The sequence below is a fragment of the Struthio camelus genome, chromosome 3, assembly GCF_040807025.1.
Source record: "Struthio camelus isolate bStrCam1 chromosome 3, bStrCam1.hap1, whole genome shotgun sequence".
NCBI classification, from domain to species: domain Eukaryota; kingdom Metazoa; phylum Chordata; class Aves; order Struthioniformes; family Struthionidae; genus Struthio; species Struthio camelus.
This window is the reverse complement of record NC_090944.1, coordinates 129,646,297-129,668,708: the sequence shown is the minus strand read 5'-3', so window position 1 is coordinate 129,668,708 and position 22,412 is coordinate 129,646,297. Positions and strand designations below refer to the sequence as shown.

The following is a 22,412-nucleotide window of genomic DNA, read 5'->3' as shown; positions in this document are numbered from 1 at the left end:
AACAGGAGTTTATCAGCTGAGCTTTACAGAATTGATAGATTTGTATAAATATAAAGCTGAATGCTTTTTGGAAGCTTTTAACTGCATTCCATGCTTAAAAAGCATCATTTGTAAAACTCTATTTTTAGGTAGGTAAAAAGATATATATATATATTTTTTTTTGCAGGGAGGCGGGTACTGGGATGTTCTTCTGTGTGCATATCAGCTCGCATGCCTTATTGTGTTAGGGATCTGGAGGTTTGGGAGTATGTGCATTGCTCTAGGCTATATCCACATAAGGGAAAAATTGATTAGACTGTGTCTGCAGATACTTTCCCATTTCTCCTGCAAACATATGACTGTTTTGAAGTTCCTTTCTGCTTTCCAAAGGAAAAAAAAAAAGCAGTTAAAAATTAATTGACTTGGCTGCCTTTATGCGTGCATTTTCTTTATCTGTATTGGGCATATCCAAGTATTGGTAGTACAGGAAAAAGAAGTTGGAGTGCAGATAACTTTTAAGGCCGTTTTGTTTGCTCCATTTATATGGCAGACATGGGAGTGACTGGACCTAAATTTGAATCAAGAGGATTTCAGAGCCTACAGTGGAAGAAAATTGTGGCTGACTTGCGTTGTAGCAAGAGGCTATTGCCAGTATGTGGCAGGTATCACCAAAAAAACCCCAGGCTTTTATATGTAGGGGCTAATATTTTATGACTCTGATTAAGGTTATTATAGTTATTAATTTAATTTCTAGCATTTGCCCCGTTAAAATATTGCTGACCAAATGTATCTGAATGGATCTGATCTGCAAGTATATTCAGGGAATGTGTAATAGAATTGCAGTTAATGATCTGGTTGATCTGCTGATTTCTTCAAAATTGGGGCTGTTTTGTGTTTTAATGTAAAGTCTGTCACCAGGCACTCTTTCACGGCAGTTTGCGGTCTGGTAGGAAGTATGTGTCAAACAGAATCAATGTTATCAGCCTTTTTGCCTTGCCTTTTCTTTTAATCTCTACTAGAAGATAATGTATATGGTGGGGCGGTGAAACCATTCATCACAGTGCTTTTATTGTCTTGTTCAGCTGTAGTTTAGCTTTCCCTTCGTTCTCTTATAGCATGTTTTTTTCATTTGCTGTACAGCACAAGGGAATGTTTATATCATTTCCTAGAAGATTTTGGCAAAATTAGCAGGGCATGCAATCTTGGCATTTCTTTTATCAGCAAAATGGGAAATAACTGCAGAGGCAGCACCAGATAATGTATTTTTGAGGTTAGGTGGCATTCTGAAGCAACAGGCAATGAGGATCGAGAATCGTCTGGTGGTGATGAAGCAGACACAAGTATTTATTTGCATTGTGCTGTGATCGGGGAGAGTGGTACGGATGCCCAGGAGGCACAGTCTTTATCACGGAGCACTTGAAATCCTGGATCTCTGTCCTCAATTCAGCAATTGCTTGCAGACTTTAGCCCCTGCTTAGTTTGTAATGCAGGAACTGAGCCTTGTTAAAGGCAAAGCACTATTGGCACGCTTAAAAATCGATAGAGAGATGTGGAAGGAAGAGGGCTGGAGTGACAGGACGGCATGTGCTAACAGGTCATTTCACAGGTTTGTGGCGTGGTGAGCTGTGTGCCAGGGTGGGAGCTATAATGGATAACGAATGCCCGGGGGGTCAGCCTCAGCCAAAGCAGTGGCAGGCGTGGGATAAAGGACAGAGCTTCTTGGTAGAGAGGGTAAGGTACTAGAGCTGATCAGTCAGCCTGTGCCTTGCAGCTGTGTGTGTGGCAGGGGGTATGTGCCTCTGGGGGGGCCAAGGCGAATTCATTTCCCCTCTCCCTCTGCCTTCCTTTCCTCTACACTCTGGACAAGTCCTTCCAACATAATGGTTTTGTTGTGCCTGGCTGTAAAGGGTGAGCCAGCTTGGTCCTTGGGAGAAGGAAATAGTTTCTCACATGGAAAAAAACCTATGGAGTAGCACCGTCGGCGTGATCCCAGTCGCGTTTTTGCCACGTTTGTGCTAGGTCTGCCCTGCAGCCAGCCGCGCGAGTGCCGCGGGAGGAGTTGCCTTTGCGGTGGCTCCCGTCTGCCTTGCTTGGGTGGGCGCCCACAGTGATGCAGCAGTGCCAGCAGAGATGTCGGCGCTGCTGGGGAAGCCGCGACGGCCGCGGGCGCCCACGCCAAGAGCTAGCCCCCTGCAGCCTCACGCGGTTGGGTATTCGCTAGCTCTAGCACACAGGGTGAGCGGGCTGCAGGCTGGAGAGCGTCGGCGCGTGAGTGATAATCCCACCTCCAGCAGCAGTGCCAGCTGCACCCCTTGTTAACGATTGACAGGGTTTTGGGCTTGTTCTTGTGTTACTTGTTTTTCATGGGGAAGTTAATGCATGAAGGGATGGCTCAACTGAGAAAAACACTGGGGTAAAAAAAAAAAAGTTGTCTTTATGCTTTACTGATTTAAGACTAACTGTATATGTAGAAAAAGTGAAGTATTAGTAATACATTAGTACACATTAGTATTAGTATTACTAATACATTACTTGTATGATTTTTTTGTGTGATTCTAACTTGAATAAGAAAAAAATTCCAGCTTAGTTCCTGGTGCGTTTTGATGGATATAATTTATCTCACATAAATCTAAATTGTGTTGATTATGATTGTGCCAGCTAATATTGTAAAGTTTTTATTTATTTATTTATTTTATTTTTATTTTTTACATTGGCCAATGTAATTAAACCAGCACAAGCTCAAGGGTGGAAGCAGTCATCTTGAGCTGACTTATCACTTTAGGTAATATGTATCTGTAAGGATATAATGTTATCTTTCCTCAGCTATAACTTTATCTACCCTACTTTGTACTTTGTTTTAACCATCAAAGCTGATAAAGCTAAGATAAATCAATCTCCTAGTGCAGATTTGATTGTAATGTTTAAGTAATAGGAAGAAGAAGGGAATACTAATTTGTTAAACTAAACAATTTAAATTTTATGGAGCTAACACTTTTCTTCTTTTCATTAGATCCTTTATGCATCCTTCAGAATAGCTGAGGTATCTTGAATGTTAGAAGTCTTTCTCAGACGTGTTTTGCCTGCTGTCACTGCAGTATGCTGTCAGTGAAAGAGAACAGAGAAGAAAATGCCCAGTAAAATGTTTTTACCTTGACGGCAGTTAATGTTATTTTAATGTTTCCTTTATGCATTCAGTCAGTTAGGGCCTTTAAACACGTTTTACCTGCATGAGCAGGTCTTCTGTGTGAAGTTACACACTCGGTCACTTTCCTGGTTATTTGTATTTTTGTTCATTGTTTTGACTTATCTGTAACGGGAGAGCATGTATGGCAGTGGCAGACAGTGAAGTTTTCTTTCATTCACACAACAACATATAAGAAAAACAAATGTAAAACATTGAAAAATATTACTATAAAGTCATAAAAATGGGCCAACTGTCTGAGAGATTGAAGGTGTACTGAATGGACTGTTCTGTTATTTGAAATGCATCCACATTTACGTGAGTGATACCCTTCTAAAATCGGTGCCTGTCTAATTAGGGACAAGTGTTGAATTGCAATCTCTTAGTAACAAAAAGTCTGGAAGCTTTATATGGGCAGGCGGGAGACTGCATGGGGAAATAGCTGATCTGAATGGATGGCACGGAGTTGCTGGTGGGGAACAGCGGTGGATTGCAAACTGATGCAAACCAAAGGTTCATTGACTTGGAGGCTGCCTGGATACATTATTGTTCAATTACGATGAGCCATACTTAGGGCATACTCAAGACATTTTTCTTTTTTAAAAATTTAAATGGAATAAAATATTTACAGATTGAATTAGATTAATCAATTCTGAACCATTTGTTTATTCAATTTTGTGTTAGAGAACTGCAGTAAGATGAGTAAAGGCAAAACTGGCCTAATCCACAAAGATTCATATAAAGCACCATTTTAGTTCTTTCTAACTCCCTACTTGAAGGTGTCTTGCGTGTCAGATAACAAGCTCATACTTGTTAATATTTGTTGCACATAGCAAACTTGCACATAAGTGATCCTGACTTTTTGGCAGAGAAATGATTCTTTCTTTGCTACAGACATGTGCCTATTTTGGTGTAGAAAAGCAATTTGAAGAGTCCAAAGACCTAAGAGGCTTTTGCTGTAAATTCTTATTCCATATGGGAAAAAAAAAAGCAACAAAACTTTGCAGATACTATTGGAAATGCTGTAAAATGTAATGAAACATCATTTATTTTTATCTGACTTACACAATTACATAATAGTAATGTAATCTGCTTAAAATAAGCAGAGTGGTTCAAACACCTGTTGAAAAGTTGTTATTAAACACTGCAGGAACCTTCATGTAAAGGTTAAGAATGCAAACTTTACATGCAAAATAGGAAGCAGTATTTGCAACACTATCTGGTAAAGCATCCCCACTTCAAATTTAACTCTTCTGTCTGGCTGCAAAGTTCAGAGAGGACTTTTGTGTAGATGGGATCAGAGTCCCTAACTGTATATAGTAGTGAGTTATCTGCCTGAGCAACTTTCCTTTTAAGTACCATTTTTGACTGCAGTGTCGTGAAGACTGTCTGTATTATTACAGACATATCTGTTTATTTAGCTAGGCTACATCTGTACTTCTTGCAGCTGAACCCAAACATGTTGGCGATTTGAGCTGCCTATGCGAGGTGCTGTGTTGTAGCTGGGGCCCAGAGAGAGCCAGCCGCCTCTCCAGGCAAGGCATCCCTGGCTGCCTGGCAGGGGATGCTGGGCATCGTCGAAGTTCACACCTTGCTCCGGGCACAGCCTGCGCACAGCCAGCTCAAGCTGCTGGATGCAGTGAGCTTCACCTGTGCGTGAGCATGGCAATGAGGACATAGACACCCAGTGCCCATTAAACTAGCTTGGTTTTGGCAGGCAACCTCTTTGTCTTACAGCTGTTTGTCTGAAAATCCTGTGTGTTTGTAGGGCCCAGGGACTATAAGCCTCCATCTTTTGGCAGCTGAAGGCTTTGAAGAGGTTCTCTGGAAACCTGGTGTCTTCTAAGCAAAATGTGGTCAGAAAGGTGGACAAGAAACCAAATCATCTATGTAAGTAACATACAGCCTGCGCTGGTGCAGGGTGAGTGGCGGTGGTGGGAGCACAGCGCTTTGCGGTGCAGTGCTGTCCCCCTGGCGCTAGGGGAAATGGTGCCTTCCTGTCCGAGCAGCGACAGAGAGGCACCGTGCCTGGCCACCAGTGCCTGGGAGCCCTTGCCCCTTCAGGGACCAGCCCTTTAGAGTAAGAGCCTTTTAGAGGAGTTTAACTACCTGAAAATAAAGTGTTTTGTCTGAGCTAGTCATACAGTCTTCCTCTACAGGCAGTGGAAGGAGAGGCACTTCTTAAATAAAGGTGACTTATTTATTCCAGTTTTTCTTGACAGCCATCTTTGAATCAGCTCTCGCAGGCACCTCTCTGCCTCCGTTTACCACGGAAGGAGCCTGGCCAACTAACACAGTTTGGCCATGTACTGTTTCAGTATGTAAAGATTCATGACTTGAATCTTGAGCCCCTTTTTAGAGAGTAGAAGTGTGGTATAATTTCTTGTATCTCTGCAGGCCAGTTGAAAGTACTCTGGCATTTCTGTAGTATGGCATTTGATCAGGGACCTTGTCAGCTGAAAAACATAATCACCTCTGTTCTGTGTACAGTGGTCGTTATGCCCCGTTTCCTTCCAACAAACTCCTTGTATCGATAACAACCTTATTCTACTCTGCAGGTAATTCCTCCCCTCCCCCCCCTTTTTTTGCTATTTTAAAACACTTTAAATGCATCTTTGATCTCAGTAGCAATGTAGTTAGCTAGAAAAGTCATGCTGACTGCCTCTTTGTGTGTGGATCAATTTATTTGTTTTAAGCCAAGAAGTTCTGCCTTTAAAGTGTCGAGATTTTTTTCCATTCTTTGTATAGTTTTCTATCACTGCTATATGCAGTCTTTATCAAATCAATTATTTTGATAACTTCAAACTAATCAGCTACAGTACTGATGAAAATGTATACTTTGCAATGTTACTCTTTTTGCATGGGCAAACAGTTTGATGTGCTTTTATGCATTTTTAACTTCAGTTTTTAGTGAAAAGGTTCTTCTGTAGAAACTGAGTTTATAGCGGGTAAATTCTGGAAATATGATGAACCAGGAAGTTGCTGGACAATTTTTTGATTCTTTTAACAGTCAAACTATATTTCACCTCGCAGTTTACATTACAGATATAATAGCATTCTTTGGATGAAATCCTAGCTCTAATTAAGTCAGTGACAGAACTCCCATTGATTTCAAAATCACACTCATTGTCTGATTCATAACCACACTTCTCAGAAAAATAGTATCCTTGGAAGAAGTTGTAACCTGCAAAAGCCAGGAACACGATTTGTTACTGTTTTGGAGTCTTGCGGAGTCTAGGGGAAAGGAGAGTGTGGAAAACAGCAGTGAAAGCTGATCTTGTACTGGAGAGTTTCAGCATGGCTAGCAAAAGCCCACAAAATAATTAAAAACAACAAAAAAAAGTTTTTGTGGTAGTTCTGCAGCTGAGCTGTAGTTTTACAGCTCTCATGAGAGAACATTTTTAAGCAGCAACTAGTGTGACTTCCTTGGTTTGTTGCTGTATTCCTAATGTAATGGCAAATATAAGAGCTCGCATAAGGTGTCTAGAAAGGAAAAATAATTTTCTCTTTGTATAAAAGGATGAGATATTTGGATGCCTTTAGAAAGCAAGCTGATGCAGCATCACTTGTGACACTTAATTTACAATACAGTTACTTTGTGGTTTATTTCATACATTTTCCCTAAGCTCATTCCAAACTGCTTTGTAATTCGGTCTGCAAGGGCCAAATGCAGTCCAGATGAAATCACTTGCATTCCACCTGCCTGCACTGAGGCACACTTTGGACTTTAATACGTGGGAGTAAGTAATAGGATCACAATGAATGGCCTCTCTGTTTGGTCATGATCGTGGGGAATTCTAGGAATGCCTAAAGAAAAGCATCTTTCTTTTGGAAAGAGTTTACTTTTAGCTTTTAGGAGATTTAGGTTGGAAGGAAAATATATCGTGACTATGCAGACTATTGCCTATATGTTATAAGTAAAGTAGAAAATGCAAGTTCATGTTAGTGTCGGGCTATTTTAAGTTCATCTGGAAAGTTTGTCTCACCAAAACAATATGAAATTTACAATAGTATATATATGTGTGTAGACATATAAATATAAAAAATCATGTCAAGAGAAATGCGAACATGAGGTTTTGCATTTGTCCCTCTAGATCATTTGCTCTTTTTGTCTTTGTATCACTCTTGTTTTCGCTTACTGTTTGCTTTTCTGGAGCGCTGCAAAGAATTTGGAATCTTGTTTCATCCAAGAGCTCTCCTGAACGATCCCCATTTCTAGACCTTGCTTTTGTTCAGTTTTGCCATAGAACAGGTTGGTTTTGTTCTCTTTTTTTCAAATAATTAAACTTTTTTTCCATGACAAGCCCCAGTGAAATGAGATCACAGGCTTAATTGTATGCAAGATTAAAAGATCAAGGCCTTTGTGTAATTTCCATGTAACTTTTAAGTAGTCTTTTCAGAAGTCCTAAATGAAATAATTATGTTTAAGGCTTTGTTATGTTGTTTATGCGTGTCAGTACAGAATATTTGGTATCAACCTGTCTCTATAAGATGACTTTTCTAAAAGTGCATGATGGTCTACCCTCCTTTTTTATGATGCTGGATGCTCTTTCATGCCACTGCAGTAACATCTTCATGATATTTACTTATATATAAATTTTCATGGAAAACAGTAGTAAACAGCAACTATCCATGAAGCTTTTCATAGCATTTTACTGGTAACTATTACAAAATGAAATAGGGTTAGCACAAGGTTCAATTCAAAGATTGAAATTGGTTAGAACATTCAGTTGCTGGAGCATGATTCTTCATTAAATCTTAGTTTAGGCAAAGCTCTCCTATTTAATCAAATGCAAATTTTGATTGTTTATATCATACAGTCCATTTGGATGAAGGCATCTATTTGGCTCTTTGTAAGTTCGCTTATTTCCATTATAAATTATACTTTTCTTTTCTTTAGTGTTTGACATTCATTCATGCCAGCACTCATATGATATTGTTAATACAGTAAACTGAAAATGTCATTATAATTTCACTTTTACTTTGATATTGATTAAACTTAAGAATGGAACATTTTTTGGTCCTGCCTTGGATTAAATACCTTCATATGATTTTTTTCCTGTTCTAAACAGGATCATCTGGGCGTAGTGAGATTAGGTATGTATTTTTGTCTGTGTTCATGAACTCTCATTCAGATAAGAACTTCCAGTATAGAAACAGTTACCATTCCATCCAAATACATATAAAAATATTCAAAGCTCTTTTATCATACATAGCGCCCAAAGGGAATGCTTTTTTAAATAGGAAACATAACAGAAAGTTTAGCAATAGATCCATGATCGCTGCTTAGTTAAAGATGCATTTTATACTCGCTGATTTGGAATGAAAATACAAATAGGACGGCATTATGTGCCCACATGCGCACAAGTGTGAATAATCATCTTATGGGACTGATGACCCGTTGGTCGTTGGGCCAAGAGTAAACTGCAGATGACTTCAGTGGAAGAAGAAATACTGTTGTGTAGCACAGCAGTGGTTTTTCTTTTTTTGGCTCAAGGAGTGTCATTCGTATGAATACATCTTAACGACGTGAATATACAGACCCTCCAGGAGTCCCAAATAGACATTTTTGTTGGAACCTTCTGGAATTTCCTTAAGAAATCGGTGTTTTGTTGTAGTAGGAGGGGTTTATCTTCTTCTAGTGGTGATTTTAGCTGCACTCGCTCTTCTCAACAAATCTGCTGGTTGAGACTCAGCAACATTATGAGGGCTGCAGTGGGATTTTTCCTGGTCTCTGGCCAAGGCTTAGGAATTAAAAACAAACTTTGTCACAGCTGCTCGTATTTGGTGTGAGACTTTTACAGGCACCTTCCCATAACTCCTTGTGCTGTTTTTTCCAGAGGTGGCCTGTAACATGTTTATTCTTCGGTGGGGATGGTAGTGGTGAAAGTCAGGAGCAGTCAGGAAGTGGTCTTTTAGGGAGCAGGACCACTTGGGGAGCCTCCGAGCCCCGGGGGAACATTTGGGATCCCTGAGTGGGGACCGATTCTGGACTCTGGACCGATTCTCCAAGCTGTGTCTGTGCCTCAGCCACACCTCAAACGAATAGTGGTTGATTCCAAAGAGAATAAGATTTTCATAAGTTCCATCTCGCTGCTCCTGCTTAAACTTGTTACTTCTGGGTGAAATTCTGATAAACCTATAATTACTGTAGGTTTAAGACTGAGTATAAGTTGCATAGTTGAAATCAGTGGCCCTGTGTGTGTGTAAGCTAAGCATACGCCTAAGTGACATACTGGATTGAAACTATAGTGCACATAACATCGCAGAACTGAATTGTTTGGGGTAAAGGCAAAGAAATGGAGAAAGACGAAGATAGGTGGTGGTAGGCTTCATTATTAAATAGTAAAGTAGAGATACTCTGCTCTAGAGAAGAGTATCATTGCTACAATACCATACATGGTACATACCGTGGATTTTAGCCATACAGTTAAAATCTGAAATCTTATTCTAGAGACTGTTTCTGTAACCTTTGTGAGCATTGCTGAATACATTTAAATCACTCGAGACTTTTTGTCTCTTTTGACTTTCGAGCTTATTCACAGGTAACTCTAAAGCATGCTGTTCCAGATCTTTGATCTTAGATGGTGGGTGTCGTGGTAGACATCTGTCATTTGCCCTGGGAAACCAAGTCTCACCTGGGCTTCTAGTTAGGGAAGGTACTAGAGCTTGTGAAACATCTCTTTGAGCTCCAAACAGTTGAGGCCCTGTTAAGCAAGTAGTTGCAGAGTTGCTGTCCTGTGCTGAAGGAATCTGTAGGAGTCATAATTTGTAAAATGCATTTGTACAGATCTAAACTGACAAGAGACAGGCAGTGTTCCAATAAGAGTTTCTATACAGATGTTAGAAGTATTAACCTAACTTGTTCAAAAAATGCAACTTTTGTCACCAAAATCTACAGCTGGGATCTACAAATGAATAAATAGCATTATGAAAATAAGAAAGTGAAGAATAAAAAAAAAATTGAGATTTTTCTGGTCCAAAATATATCAGGTCAATGAAAATGATATGTGGGGAATGAACACAGTCATTTGCTTTAATCACTGCAGACAAACCAAGACCAAACATTGAACAGAAGAACTGAGGAGAGTAGAATTCCATTAGAAAAATAAGAATAGTTGTTCCCTCACTTCATTATTTTTCACATGAGAAGGAGAAACGACAGCAAAATACAATCTTCCTTTATTTCCTTAGCAAAATAAGAAATAACACTTAAGTGGTATATATAGAATTCATGACAAATTCTCAATTTCCATCACCACAAACTGAGAATGGACACTTACAACTCTCCAAAATACCTCATTATTCTCCAAGCAAGTTATGATGAAAGTCAATATATTCTTTCCTTCATTCATATCAGCAGTGAAAGAATAATATGTAGAAGCAAATCTGTTTTATTTTGAATTATGAAGAAAATGGAAAAATATCAGACAGAAAAAAGACTAAGTGTAAAATACAGCGAGACAGTATTAGTTTGCTATGACTTTATCGTGTTGTCACAACCCTTTTAAACTGTCAAACTGTTGCTATCATAGAAGCTCCATAAAAACTTATTTTGCACTCAGGCTAGGGCCATCTTTTTCTGTCTTCAGGCTTAATCGTTTAGAACACAAAGTGAAATTGTGGGGATTCATCGCTTGGAATTTCTGCTTAATGATTTCCTTTGCAATCCTTCACAGAATTGTGCTACCCAGAACACCTAGATCTGCAGCAAGTATAAACAAATAAATAAATTATATTTTTCCTGGCTATAGACTAGCTGGGGTTTAGCACTTAATTTCTGTTTCATGTGTGCATTTTCTGTGCTTGTGCATAAAATATTTGGGTCCATTGTTTTGCTGCCTCTCCACTTCTCTTTGCCTGCTGCTCTGGGAGGGAGGTCCCTTGAATCCTGCTGCGCCTTGGGGAGACTGGGAAGGGTGTGAGCAGGGAAGGAAACTATTCCCGTGCTCCTGGCACACTACTGAAAGTGGAGAAGGGAGCACGCAGACCTGTTTTAATCCCCAAGCTTTGCCTACGAAGGCGGCACTGAATACACAAGGTATGATTATTTCATGTGGTTGCTACGTGGTGGTGGTTCTGTTGCGCTCCTGTGCTGGGCTCAATCTTAGCAGAGACAGCCAGGCCATGGCAGGGCCAGACGCTTTCTTCTGTGGTGACCAGCTGAAGAAATTGGTGCCATCTCCAGTAACAAACGCTGGGTTTCATAAAGCTGAATGAGGCAGTTGCTGCCACGATGAAAATATTTTGTTGGCTTTTCCTCTCTGTTTCAGTCGGCTCCTGCCTTATAGGAGCTTCTTGTTTACTTTCTGTGGCAACAGTGGGTTTCTGTTGGATGATTTTGCAAACCTTTACTATTGGTATATATACATGTGTCTGCGTGTTGATATGTTTCTTAAAATCACCTTGTAGTTTTGGAGATTTTCTGCATTTTGCGTTTTGATCATGCTAAAGTGAATGGTGAAAATAATATAAAAGATCTAGCGCATTGCTGCAGGAAGGAGAAGGAGTAACGTGTTACTCCATTTTCGCCAGACCGAACGAGCTCCCATGAGCTCCTGATACTTGAAGCTACAGAGCAAGCTTTTTACTGGGTACTTTGAGTAGGTGCGTTTATTTAAAACTTGAGCCTTTGCAAAGAGGAACGGGAGGGACTTTGATGCCAAAAAACAGATGTACCAGAACACCTCCAGAACATAAGGATCTGATGAGAAGGCTGCACACAGACAGATACCTCTGAGGCTCCCCCTGAAGTGTACACAAGGGGAGACCTAGGGAAAGGCCAAGCTAAATGGTTCCATTCAGGAAGAGCCATCTCTGTGTATCATTTAAAAGTAATTGGCTTACCTCAGTTTGGGAACCTCTGCTATAGCTTATTTATGTCAGTCAGGGTTTCCCCACTGGTATTTGTGAATCCAGGATTTCACAGTAGAGTTTTAACAGTGGACGAGTCATTGATCATAATACATGTATACCCCAGAACTAACAGAAACATGCCTGATCCGAGAGAGAAACAGCAATTGCCAAGTCCAGCAGTCAGTTAAGAATTTTAGTTCTCCGTTTTCCATGTAGTTTTCTAACTGTGGCACATTACTGGATGCTGGTTCTGAAAATCTCATTATTCTGAATACCATCTTTCTTCCCAACATACATTTAGGCATGATGTTTTACTGCTCCTGTTAAAACCCTCCGTAGAAGTCAATGCTCCTTACTATTGTAAAGCAGTGGGAAATCCCTGCTTTTAAAACATGAATCCCTAGCTCTAGCATGTTGTGAAATGCCAACTGCTGATAGCATGCTGCAATTAAAGCACACATAGGGTAGTATTGAAGAAAGAGATGAGTGCATCTGGCCTGCCTGATTAGGAATGTGAGTGTGCAGGTCAATGTTTTACTGACTTGGGTGCAAAGCTTTTTTAAGGAGTTCCCTCTCCTGCTCAAGTTGCTTTTTCTTCTTCTCCTACTGTAATGAGCTGTTCACCTCTTCCTGCAGCTGTGTTGATGCATCTGTTTGTCGGTCCAAACTTTAAGCCTGACCAATGAACTGAGTTTAAAAAAAAAAAAAAAAAAAGAAGAAGAAGAGAGAGAGAAGGGAAAAGGTAGGGTTTAGAGGTTTTGTTTTTGTTTTTTGTTTTTTCCTTTACTTGCATCATTTCAGTGTCTCATGGACAGCTGCATAGATACAACCGTATGTGTGGGACAGTAGGAAACTACTGGTTTACTTGTTTCTGCACAAAAGATGGTAGGAACCTCTTAAAATGGCTTTGCTGCTGGGAAATCATAGCGGTCAGCTTAGATTGCACCTGCTTTTCTGATATCTTGTGAAGCAGTCCTCCTAGAGTAAGTGCCGGTGTTCCCTGTGTAATTCCTATGCTCCTTGTCTAATTACTATATATGTTTTTAAAGGCCTTCCGAGGAGGATCACATCTGCCTAATACACTTAAACTTCGATGGACAAAAGTACTCACTTTTCCCACTTACTTGCTACAAGGATTTTACGAATTTCTCTGAGTACGTTTTTCATTAGGTGCCACAGTTAGGCAGATTTGACCATATGTCTTTATCAACTTGTTCTAGCCAGAAGTACTTTGCTGTCATAAAAACTAAAAGTATCATAAAAACTATCAGGGCCAATATTCTTCAGGAAAACAAAACTGCATCGTCTTCCCCTCTCCCTCCTTCCCCCTCTCCCTCCTTCCCCCTCTCCCTCCTTCCCCCTCTCCCTCCTTCCCCCGTCCCCATCCAGCAGGGTTGTGAGGTATGCTGACTTTCTTATTAATCTTCCAAATGGTCGATTAGCCCTTCTGTTATGACAGAAGTTACTGTTTTGCCTGGAATTCTACTGCAGTCACAAATTTTTTGCTTTAGCAACAATAAAATATTTCAATTTTTAGCATACTGTACAGCTGACTAGTTGCACTAGGGACAAGAAAGATTTGGTATTGTTAGCTTTGGCAGTTAGTAAACCTAAACATTGCTCCATTATTTTTTTCTGTGTTCTCCTTTAAAATGATTGAATATTTCAGTTTTTAGAAACAAGTAGGAAATGTGTGCTATTTTTTCCTCTCTCTTCTGGGTTATTGTTCCTGATCATACAGCTAGCAGTGCCATTCACTTTTGATTAAGGTGTCAGCTGTGTGTTTGACCCCTTTATTGTTGTCTATTTATTGATCAAGGCTTCAGGAGTGAGGTTCTCTGAGCACAGAGAGAGTCGCAGAGGCTCTGCGGAGGGAAGCAGGATGTCTTAGCAGGCAGCTGTGCATTTGCTCGTGGCAGGTTTTTTTGGTGGCTTCAGCTTTATGTTAGTGATTTAGAGGTAGGCAAGCAGAAGCAAGGGTTTATGTAAATCTGTTGTCCCCGATATGGCAGTGGGTAAAAAAGGACTTCTGTTCTGGACTGTGCATTTGATTAGTGGCTGAAATGGCGATCTGTGCTCGGGCTGGATTGGGGATAGGTTCTGTCCTGTCTGATTCCTTCTGTTTATTCAGCCTTTATGCTGTGAGCGGTGTTGCAGTCATGAACAGTGTGGCGGTGGCTTTCTTCCTTTGTGTGTTGAACTAGTTTGTTAATGCAATTCATAGATGTGTTACTGTGCTGATTTGAAAAAAAGGTAACGTGTAAAAGAACACATTTTAAATTACAAAGACTTAATCAACCCTGTCGTGTTATAACTTACATCTAGCTACACATTGCTATGAAGTACCAATAGTTTGCATGAATGTCAGTAATCTGAAGGGCCCAAGAATAGTTCTGTGGTCTCCTCTGGTTCCACTGGTCACAGAATCACAGAATCACAGAATCGTTTAGGTTGGAAGGGACCTCTGGAGATCATCTAGTCCAACCTCCCTGCTCAAGCAGGGTCACCTAGAGCATATTGCCCAGGATCACATCCAGACGGGTTTTGAATATCTCCAGCGAAGGAGACTCCACCACCCCTCTGGGCAACCTGTTCCAATGCTCTGTCACCCTCACAGTGAAGAAGTTTTTTCTCAGGTTCAGATGGAACTTCCTGTGGTTCAGTTTCTGCCCATTGCCTCTTGTCCTGTTGCTGGGCACCACGGAGAAGAGGCTGGCCTCATCCTCTTGACACTCCCCCTTCAGATACTTGTACACGTTGATGAGATCCCCTCTCAATCTTCTCTTCTCCAGGCTGAACAGGCCCAGCTCTTGCAGTCTTTCTTCCTAGGAGAGATGCTCCAGCCCTCTAATCATCTTGGTAGCCCTCCGCTGGACTCTCTCCAGGAGTGCCATGTCTCTCTTGTACTGGGGAGCCCAGAACTGGACACAGTACTCCAGGTGAGGCCTCACCAGGGCTGAGTAGAGGGGCAGGATCACCTCCTTCGACCTGCTGGCAACACTCTGCCTAATGCACCCTAGGATCCCATTGGCCTTCTTGGCCACAAGGGCACACTGCTGCCTCATGTTTAACTTGTTGTCCACCAGCACTCCCAGGTCCTTCTCGGCAGAGCTACTTTCCAACAGGTCAGTCCCCAGCCTGTACTGGTGCATGGGATTATTCCTGCCTAGGTGCAGGACCTTGCACTTGCCTTTGTTGAACTTCATGAGGTTCCTCTCCGCCCACCTCTCCAGCCTGTCCAGGTCCCTCTGAATGGCAGCACAGTCTTCTGGTGTGTTAGCCTCTCCCCCCAGTTTAGTATCATCAGCAAACTTGCTGAGGGTGCACTCTGTCCCTTCCTCCAGGTCATTGATGAATATATTGAACAAGACTGGCCCCGGACTGACCCCTGGGGGACACCACTAGCCACAGGCCTCCAACTTGACTCTGCGCCATTCACCACAACCCTCTGAGCTCGGCCATCCAGCCAGTTCTCAAGCCACCTCACCGTCCACTCATCTAGCCCACACTTCCTGAGCTTACCTAGGAGGATGTGATGGGAGACAGTGTCAAAAGCCTTGCTGAAGTCCAGAAAGACAACATCCACTGCTCTGCCCTCATCTACCCAGCCAGTCATTCTGTCATAGAAGGCTATCAGATTGGTCAAGCATGATTTCCCTTTGGTGAATCCATGCTGACTACTCCTGATCCCCTTCTTGTCCTCCAGATGCTTAGTGATGACCTTCAAGAGGAGCTGTTCCATCACCTTTCCCGGGATGGAGGTGAGGCTGACAGGCCTGGAGTTTCCTGGCTCCTCCTTCTTGCCCTTTTTGAAGACTGGCGTGACCTTGGCTTTCTTCCAGTCCTCAGGCACCTCTCCTGATCTCCAGGACCTTTCAAAGATGATGGAGAGAGGCCTAGCGATAACATCCGCCAGCTCCCTCAGCACTCGTGGGTGCATCCCATCGGGGCCCATGGATTTGTGGATGTCAAGTTTGGACAAAAGATCTCTAACCCGATCCTCCTCAACCAAGGGAGAGTCTTCCTTTCTCCAGCCTTCCTCTCTTGTCTCCAAGGTCTGGAATTCCTCAGGACTGGCCTTAGCAGTGAAGACTGAAGCAAAGAAGGCATTCAATAACTCTGCCTTCTCTGTATCCTTTGTCACCAGGGCACCCGCCCCATTCAGCAGCGGGCCCACGTTTTCCCTAGTCTTCCTTTTGCTCTGGATGTATTTGAAGAAGGCCTTCTTGTTGTCCTTGACATCCCTTGCCAGATTTAATTCCAACTGGGCCTTAGCCTTCCTTGTTGCATCCCTGCACGCTCTGACAACGTCCCTGTATTCCTCCCAAGTGGCCTGTCCCCTTTTCCACATTCTGTAGACTTCCTTCTTCTGCTGGAGTTTTGCCAGGAGTTCCTTGCTCATCCATGCAGGTCTCCTGCCCGCTTTGCTGAACTTCTTCCTCAGAGGGATGCACTGATCCTGAGCCTGGAGGAAGTGACGCTTGAATATTAACCAGCTCTCTTGGACCCCTCTTCCTTCTAGGGCCCTACCCCAGGAGATTCCCCTAAGGAGGTCCCCGAAGAGGCCAAAGTCAGCTCTCCTGAAGTCCAGCGTTGCAATCCTACTCATTGCCCTGCTCCCTCCTCGCAGGATCCTGAACTCCACCATCTCATGGTCACTGCAGCCAAGGCTGCCCCCAACCTTCACCTCTCCAACTAGACCTTCTTTGTTCGTTAGTACAAGGTCTAGCATTGCACCTCTCCTCGTTGGCGTCTCCACCACCTGGGTCAAGAAATTATCATCAATGCTCTGCAGGAACCTCTTTGACTGTTTGTGCCTAGCTGTGCTGTCTTCCCAACAGATGTCAGGGTGGTTGAAGTCTCCCATGAGAACCAGGGCCTGTGATCGTGAGGCTTCTTCCAGCTGTCTGTAGAAGGCCTCATCGATGACTTCCTCCTGATCAGGTGGCCTGTAGTAAACCCCCACAACAGTGTCACCCATGTTACCCTGCCCTTTAATCCTTACCCATAGGCTCTCAACTTGCTCTTCATCCACCCCGAGGCAGAGCTCCATACATTCTAGTTGCTCCCTCACATAAAGAGCAACTCCACCACCTCGCCTTCCTGGCCTGTCTTTCCTAAAAAGCACATAGCCATCCATGACAGCATCCCAGTCATGTGAACTATCCCACCATGTCTCTGTCACTGCAATGAGATCATGGCCCCGTGACCGCACACAGAGCTCTAACTCTTCCTGCTTATTCCCCATGCTGCGTGCATTGGTATACAGGCATTTGAGAGAGCCAGTCAAGCACACAGGCTTCCCAGAAGAGGTGCAAGAGGATCCTCCATAGCCATGTTGCATGCTGTCTCCCCTGGTTGTATGCACCCGCTGGAGGCATCCTGACTTGAACGGTGTTTTACTGACTCCCCTGCCACTATACCACTCCCCTTCCCCCATCTTGCCTAGTTTAAAGCCCTCCTTACCAGGCTGGCCAATCTGTTGGCAAAGACACGCGTGCCCCGCTTGGTAAGGTGGATCCCGTCTCTCCCCATCAGCTGTTGATCTTCAAACAGGGTCCCATGGTCATAGAAACCAAAGCCCTGTTGCCAACACCAGCGGCGCAGCCAGCTGTTAACTTGGAAAATTCGTCTACTCCTCCTCCTGTCCTTTCCCCTCACAGGCAAGATTGAGGAGAAAACCACCTGGGCTCCCAGACCCTTCACCACCATTCCCAGAGCTCTGAAGTCCCGTTTGATGGTTTCCAGTTTGCCTTTTGTGTCATTAGCACCCACATGGAAGATCAGCAGAGGGTAGTAGTCTGATGCATGGACAAGCCTTGGCAGTCTTTCCACGACATCTCTTATTCGAGCCCCTGGCAGGCAGCAAACCTCTCTGGACAAGAGATCAGGTCGGCAGATAGGTGCCTCTGTCCCCTGCAGCAGGGAGTCACCCACAACAATCACTCGCCGTTTCTTCCGGGGGTTCCTGCACGGCACAGGGTCTGCCAGGCCAGTTGCCTCCCTTGGAGCCATGCCCAGCTCCTCCTCGGCTTGGAGGGCGCTAAACTTGTTCTTCAAGGGTAAGTCTTGAGGAGGAGCAAGAGCCTTTCTCCTTCTGCGAGAGGTCACCAGCTTCCAGCCCTCTTCAACAGCGTTATGATGCACCTTTACACACGGTGCTGAGCCCTCTGACACCTCCGCTGCAGTGGGGGCAGGGGACTCCCGGAGCTGAACAATCTCCGAGAACACCCTGTCAATCTCCCGCTCATCCTCTCGGATGCTACGCAGCCTACTAACCTCCTCCTGTAACTCCTTTATCTGGTGACGCAATTGGTCAACCACAGCACACCTCACACAGGAGAGCTGTCTGTCAGCCCAGGCCCCACGGAGAGGCCCCAGGCACTGCCTGCAGCCTGACACCTGCAGAGCTGCATCTGCTGTCTGAGGGTCTGTCTGGGTTGAGGCCTCAGACACAGCCAATGCAGCACCTCCCGCAGCCACTGGGGAACGTGCTCTGCGGCGTGTCATGACCATGCCCGGGGAAGGACACACCACTGTGCAAAATGGAGAGATGCCTTCTTTGCCTTCTGGCGCCCTTCTGCGCGAACTGCTGCGCAAACTGCTGCGTCTGTTCGCTGCCTCTGTTGGCTGCACTCTGGGAGCTGTGCTCTGGCCTGGCTCTTATATAGGCCTCTGCCTAGCAGTGACTCACAAGGGTGCTTGACCCACCCAATCAGGAGCCACCTGGTAAATTACTTGGTTGAGTACTGGCACGCATAATATAGTCAACAGGTTTCAGCATGGTGATTTATAAATTCTGCAACATAATTTAAAACTCCACTTAACAAAAATAAGAGAAATACATTGCTTGATGTACAGCAGGCCAGCTGTACATCCACATGATTGTGGACCGATTTATGTAATTGTAAATCGAAACTTACTCTGTACTTCAAGTCTCTTATTGTTGATCAAATTAATCTTATACTTTAATTTATTATCCTGTAGTTATTCACATAATTCTCATTTGACAGTTTGTTTGAGTAAACCCCAGATTGCAGCTAGCACCATGTGATACAGTTAGACCTCAGTGCCACCTCTTGTGAATTGTTTATAAATACTGCTGATCAGCTGCTTATATATACAACTTTTTTTCTTTTCTTTTCTTTTTTTTAAACTTTGAGCGAATCAAGATTTGTAGGAAGAGATGATATGTTTTATCAGGCTAACTGATGAGACCAACAAACAAGCTTTTGGACACGCAGGGTGTTCTCCAGGACTCTGAAAAATAGCTCTGATAATTTCTATTGGTCCTTTGTGTGTTCTGTTTTCCAAAAAGAACTGTGGCAAGGGCGGTTGTAGTTCTTCATCCCTTGAAAATGGCTGACTGGAGACTACTTGTAAAGTTGGGGAGTAAGGGCTTTCCACGTGGAATTGAGAAAAAGATTGTCTAAAATTTCCCTTTGTTGCTTATTCACACAGGAGCACTACTGGGAGCTTTCTTCGGATGAACAAGGCTAGAAGGAAGTCCTTTTTTGTGTTCCTCAATTTCATACAGGCATGAACTTGCTCTTTTGGAGACTGAGCAGAGAAGGGTCAGATGCCAAAACCTAGCATAGGAATGGCTGTTAGATCCCTGACAGAGAAAGCATTTCTTATCCTTGACAGGCTCACTACGCGTTGCCTAATACAGGAATCCATTTTATGCAGGATGAGGACTTCTTTTTTCTGTTTATAGAGTTGTTTCAAGTTAAATTTCTAACCCCATCTGGAGCTGCTGGAATTAGAGCTTGCGGCTTTATTTTAGGCCTGGATATATGGTAGAGTCTATGTTGATGCAGTTCATGTATAGATTTTCTTATGGTGATAGTGTTATACCAGTTGTCTCTGCAGATCTTTTTATGTATCATTAGTGTTCATTACTGTGGTCTGCAAAGTATAACTTACTCCCTTCCAGAGGTAAGCAGGCTTCATCATAAGTGATTCCTTTCTTTTTGAGAGACCTCAGAAAATCTTAGTCTGAAGTTCTTCATCTGTGCTTTTATGAAAAAATCCAAATGGTTTTGGCACGTAGGGTAGACTGTGGAATGTGAAATATGCGAATGACCCCTCAATGTGATTTTTAAAATAGATCCAGAGTTTGTATTTGCCTAGTGTATTTGCTCATCTTCTGCTAACATGGCATAGCTGTTATACTACTACCAAACTTCTCTTGTCGATTTGTTTCATGACCTAACGTGACGGAAGGTTTTACATCTTGGTTTTCAAAAGTGTTATTTTAACTGGTCCCCTGAAAGGTTAGATTTTCTCTTATCTCGTAGCTCCATCTACTGTTGGTGTACTTGGTTCTGCTCAGTTTCCCTCTTTTTCAGTTTTCTCTTAAAACTCAGGAACACAGCTAAAAACCGTCATCACCCTTCATGCACTCCTGCAGTCCATTGCCTCCTCTGTCCTCCGTGTTCTCTTCCAAATTCCTCTGCTACTGCCTTTCTCTCCCCTAGATTTACTTTCTTAAATGCTGTGAGCACTGCCGTCACAATTCCTCTGACCCACAATTTTGGGCGTCACTCAGATCTCTTGCGGTCATAGCAAAAAGACTGTTGCATGTGGGGGATTCTGCAGTGTGGTTAACAGCTGTTGGAAAAAGCCTCTTATCTGTGCATACATCTAATCTTTTCTCCAGATTCTCATTATCTCATGTCTCTGTTATTATAACAGACTGACTTTGATAAATGCAGTCTTAGTTCACTCATATCAGTTTGAAACGTTTCTGCAGTTTTTAGCCTGCTGTTCTGATGGTGTCATTGCCCTGTTTGCTTGTCCCACTCCTGGCTTCTTCTTGTGCGTCAAACATGACTTTTGTACTTCTCAGGCTCTTCACCATGATTCCCAGTGACTGTCACCTCTTCTCTGTCTCTCTCAGTAATAAGGAACCTATTCTCACCCTGATCAGTCCGGGACCCAAGCCTTCATTGTTCATTTTTTGCATTTTCAACTCAAGACCTTTATACTCTGATTGTTGCAGCATTTTACACTTCAGAAAATGCCAGCGTAACATCTGGCAAGCTACCTGATTATTCTTCAATTATTCATATAAAGTCTCTTTTCTGTAAACAAACCACTGTTTTGAGACTCTTGTCTGACCAGTATTATCTGATTATCGTTCATGCTCCCTTCACTTTACCTGCATGTGTCTCTAGCAACTTGTTTTGTTATAAGCTGTTTGGGATAGAAAATATCTTTGATTCTGTATTAGTACAATGAGAGGAAAAATAGCACGTGGCCCGTGACTGTGGCTCTGTGGTGGTGTGGAAATACAGAGGATTCTATTGTGCTCTTCTGAAATGTTTTAATTATAGCAGCTTGCAGGTGAAACCTGGCCTGACTGGATGCTTAGAAACTTTAAAAATTGGCTTATGTGAATACCACACAGGAGGTACATGGTCCTCAGATTCTGTAATGCATCTCTTGCTCACGCTGTACCTGAGTCCTGTCTTACTGGAGCTTATCCATTATTCCTGATAACATGAAATCTTCTCAAGTTTTTGTTGCTTATCTAAAGAAGACACGAAACAAACAATTAAAATCAGCTAGCATTTATTCTGGGAAGATATAAATGTGGCAGCACTGTTCAGCTGCTCTTTTGTGATGATTATTAATCATTCAGGATGCTTTATGAATGCTAAAAACTGTCCTGGCACAGTGCAGTGGGGAATGGCATGCTTCATCCAGAGCTTCTAATGCTATCAGCCGTAGTTTATCATAGTTTGTCTTTCTCTGTGCAAGGATATACAACAAAAAGTATCTCTGTTCTGAAATGTTTCTCTTGATACCATACCTTTATGGACTATGGAAGAGGTGTTTTTGCTGACAGTGAGATACAGTAGACAATGCCAGGTTTTCTACTGATCTTTGGTTTGTTTTATTGTTTCGCAGAAGGAAGAGTTTCCCAGCACGTCAGCCTAATTAAACCACTGCTTATCCGTCCAGTCCAGAACTGCTTTGTAAGTTACTTGCTTTTAAATTAGAAATTACAGTTGAGTGAATTTGCAAATGTGGTGCTAATGGCTTCTTTCTCTGTTTCTTAAATATACAAGTTTAAGTTTATGGTCCACTTGTTTTATTACCCTTTTGACTCAATTGTGCATATATGGATATATTACTAGGCTTCACATAAGTTATCCTGCAATTAGTACAATTAAACTGATTAAGAATATTGGTGAACAAAGAGGCTGTTACTTTAGGAGGTAATTTCTAGATCTGAAGTATTTAACAGCAGTATTGTCTTATGTAATTTTTTAAATCACAGCCTGCCACCATCTTTCCTGTGGTTTCTGTGGTGGCGCCAGACTGTGAACCGGATCAGGAGCCAATTTTGTTCTTAAAGAACAAAGCAAAACACGCATACTTTTTTTAT

The 22,412-nt window shown here is 42.6% G+C and overlaps 1 protein-coding gene across 18 annotated transcripts in view; it reads left to right on the top strand.

The window, feature by feature from the left end:
* PLCB4 (phospholipase C beta 4) overlaps window positions 1-22,412 on the top strand; it is a 222,591-nt gene that overhangs the window by 64,001 nt on the left and 136,178 nt on the right. For 14 of the 18 annotated variants that reach the window (XR_011140503.1, XM_068940305.1, XM_068940302.1 and 11 more), the window contains one exon: window positions 21,932-21,999. The exons of 2 other annotated variants lie outside the window; for them this stretch is intronic. The gene's annotated coding sequence lies outside the window, so the exon portion shown is untranslated. Of the gene's footprint in view, window positions 1-1,554; window positions 1,574-2,320; window positions 2,393-21,931; window positions 22,000-22,412 lie in introns of those variants that run through there. 2 more of the 18 variants (XM_009673963.2, XM_009673964.2) reach the window with 2 other exon arrangements.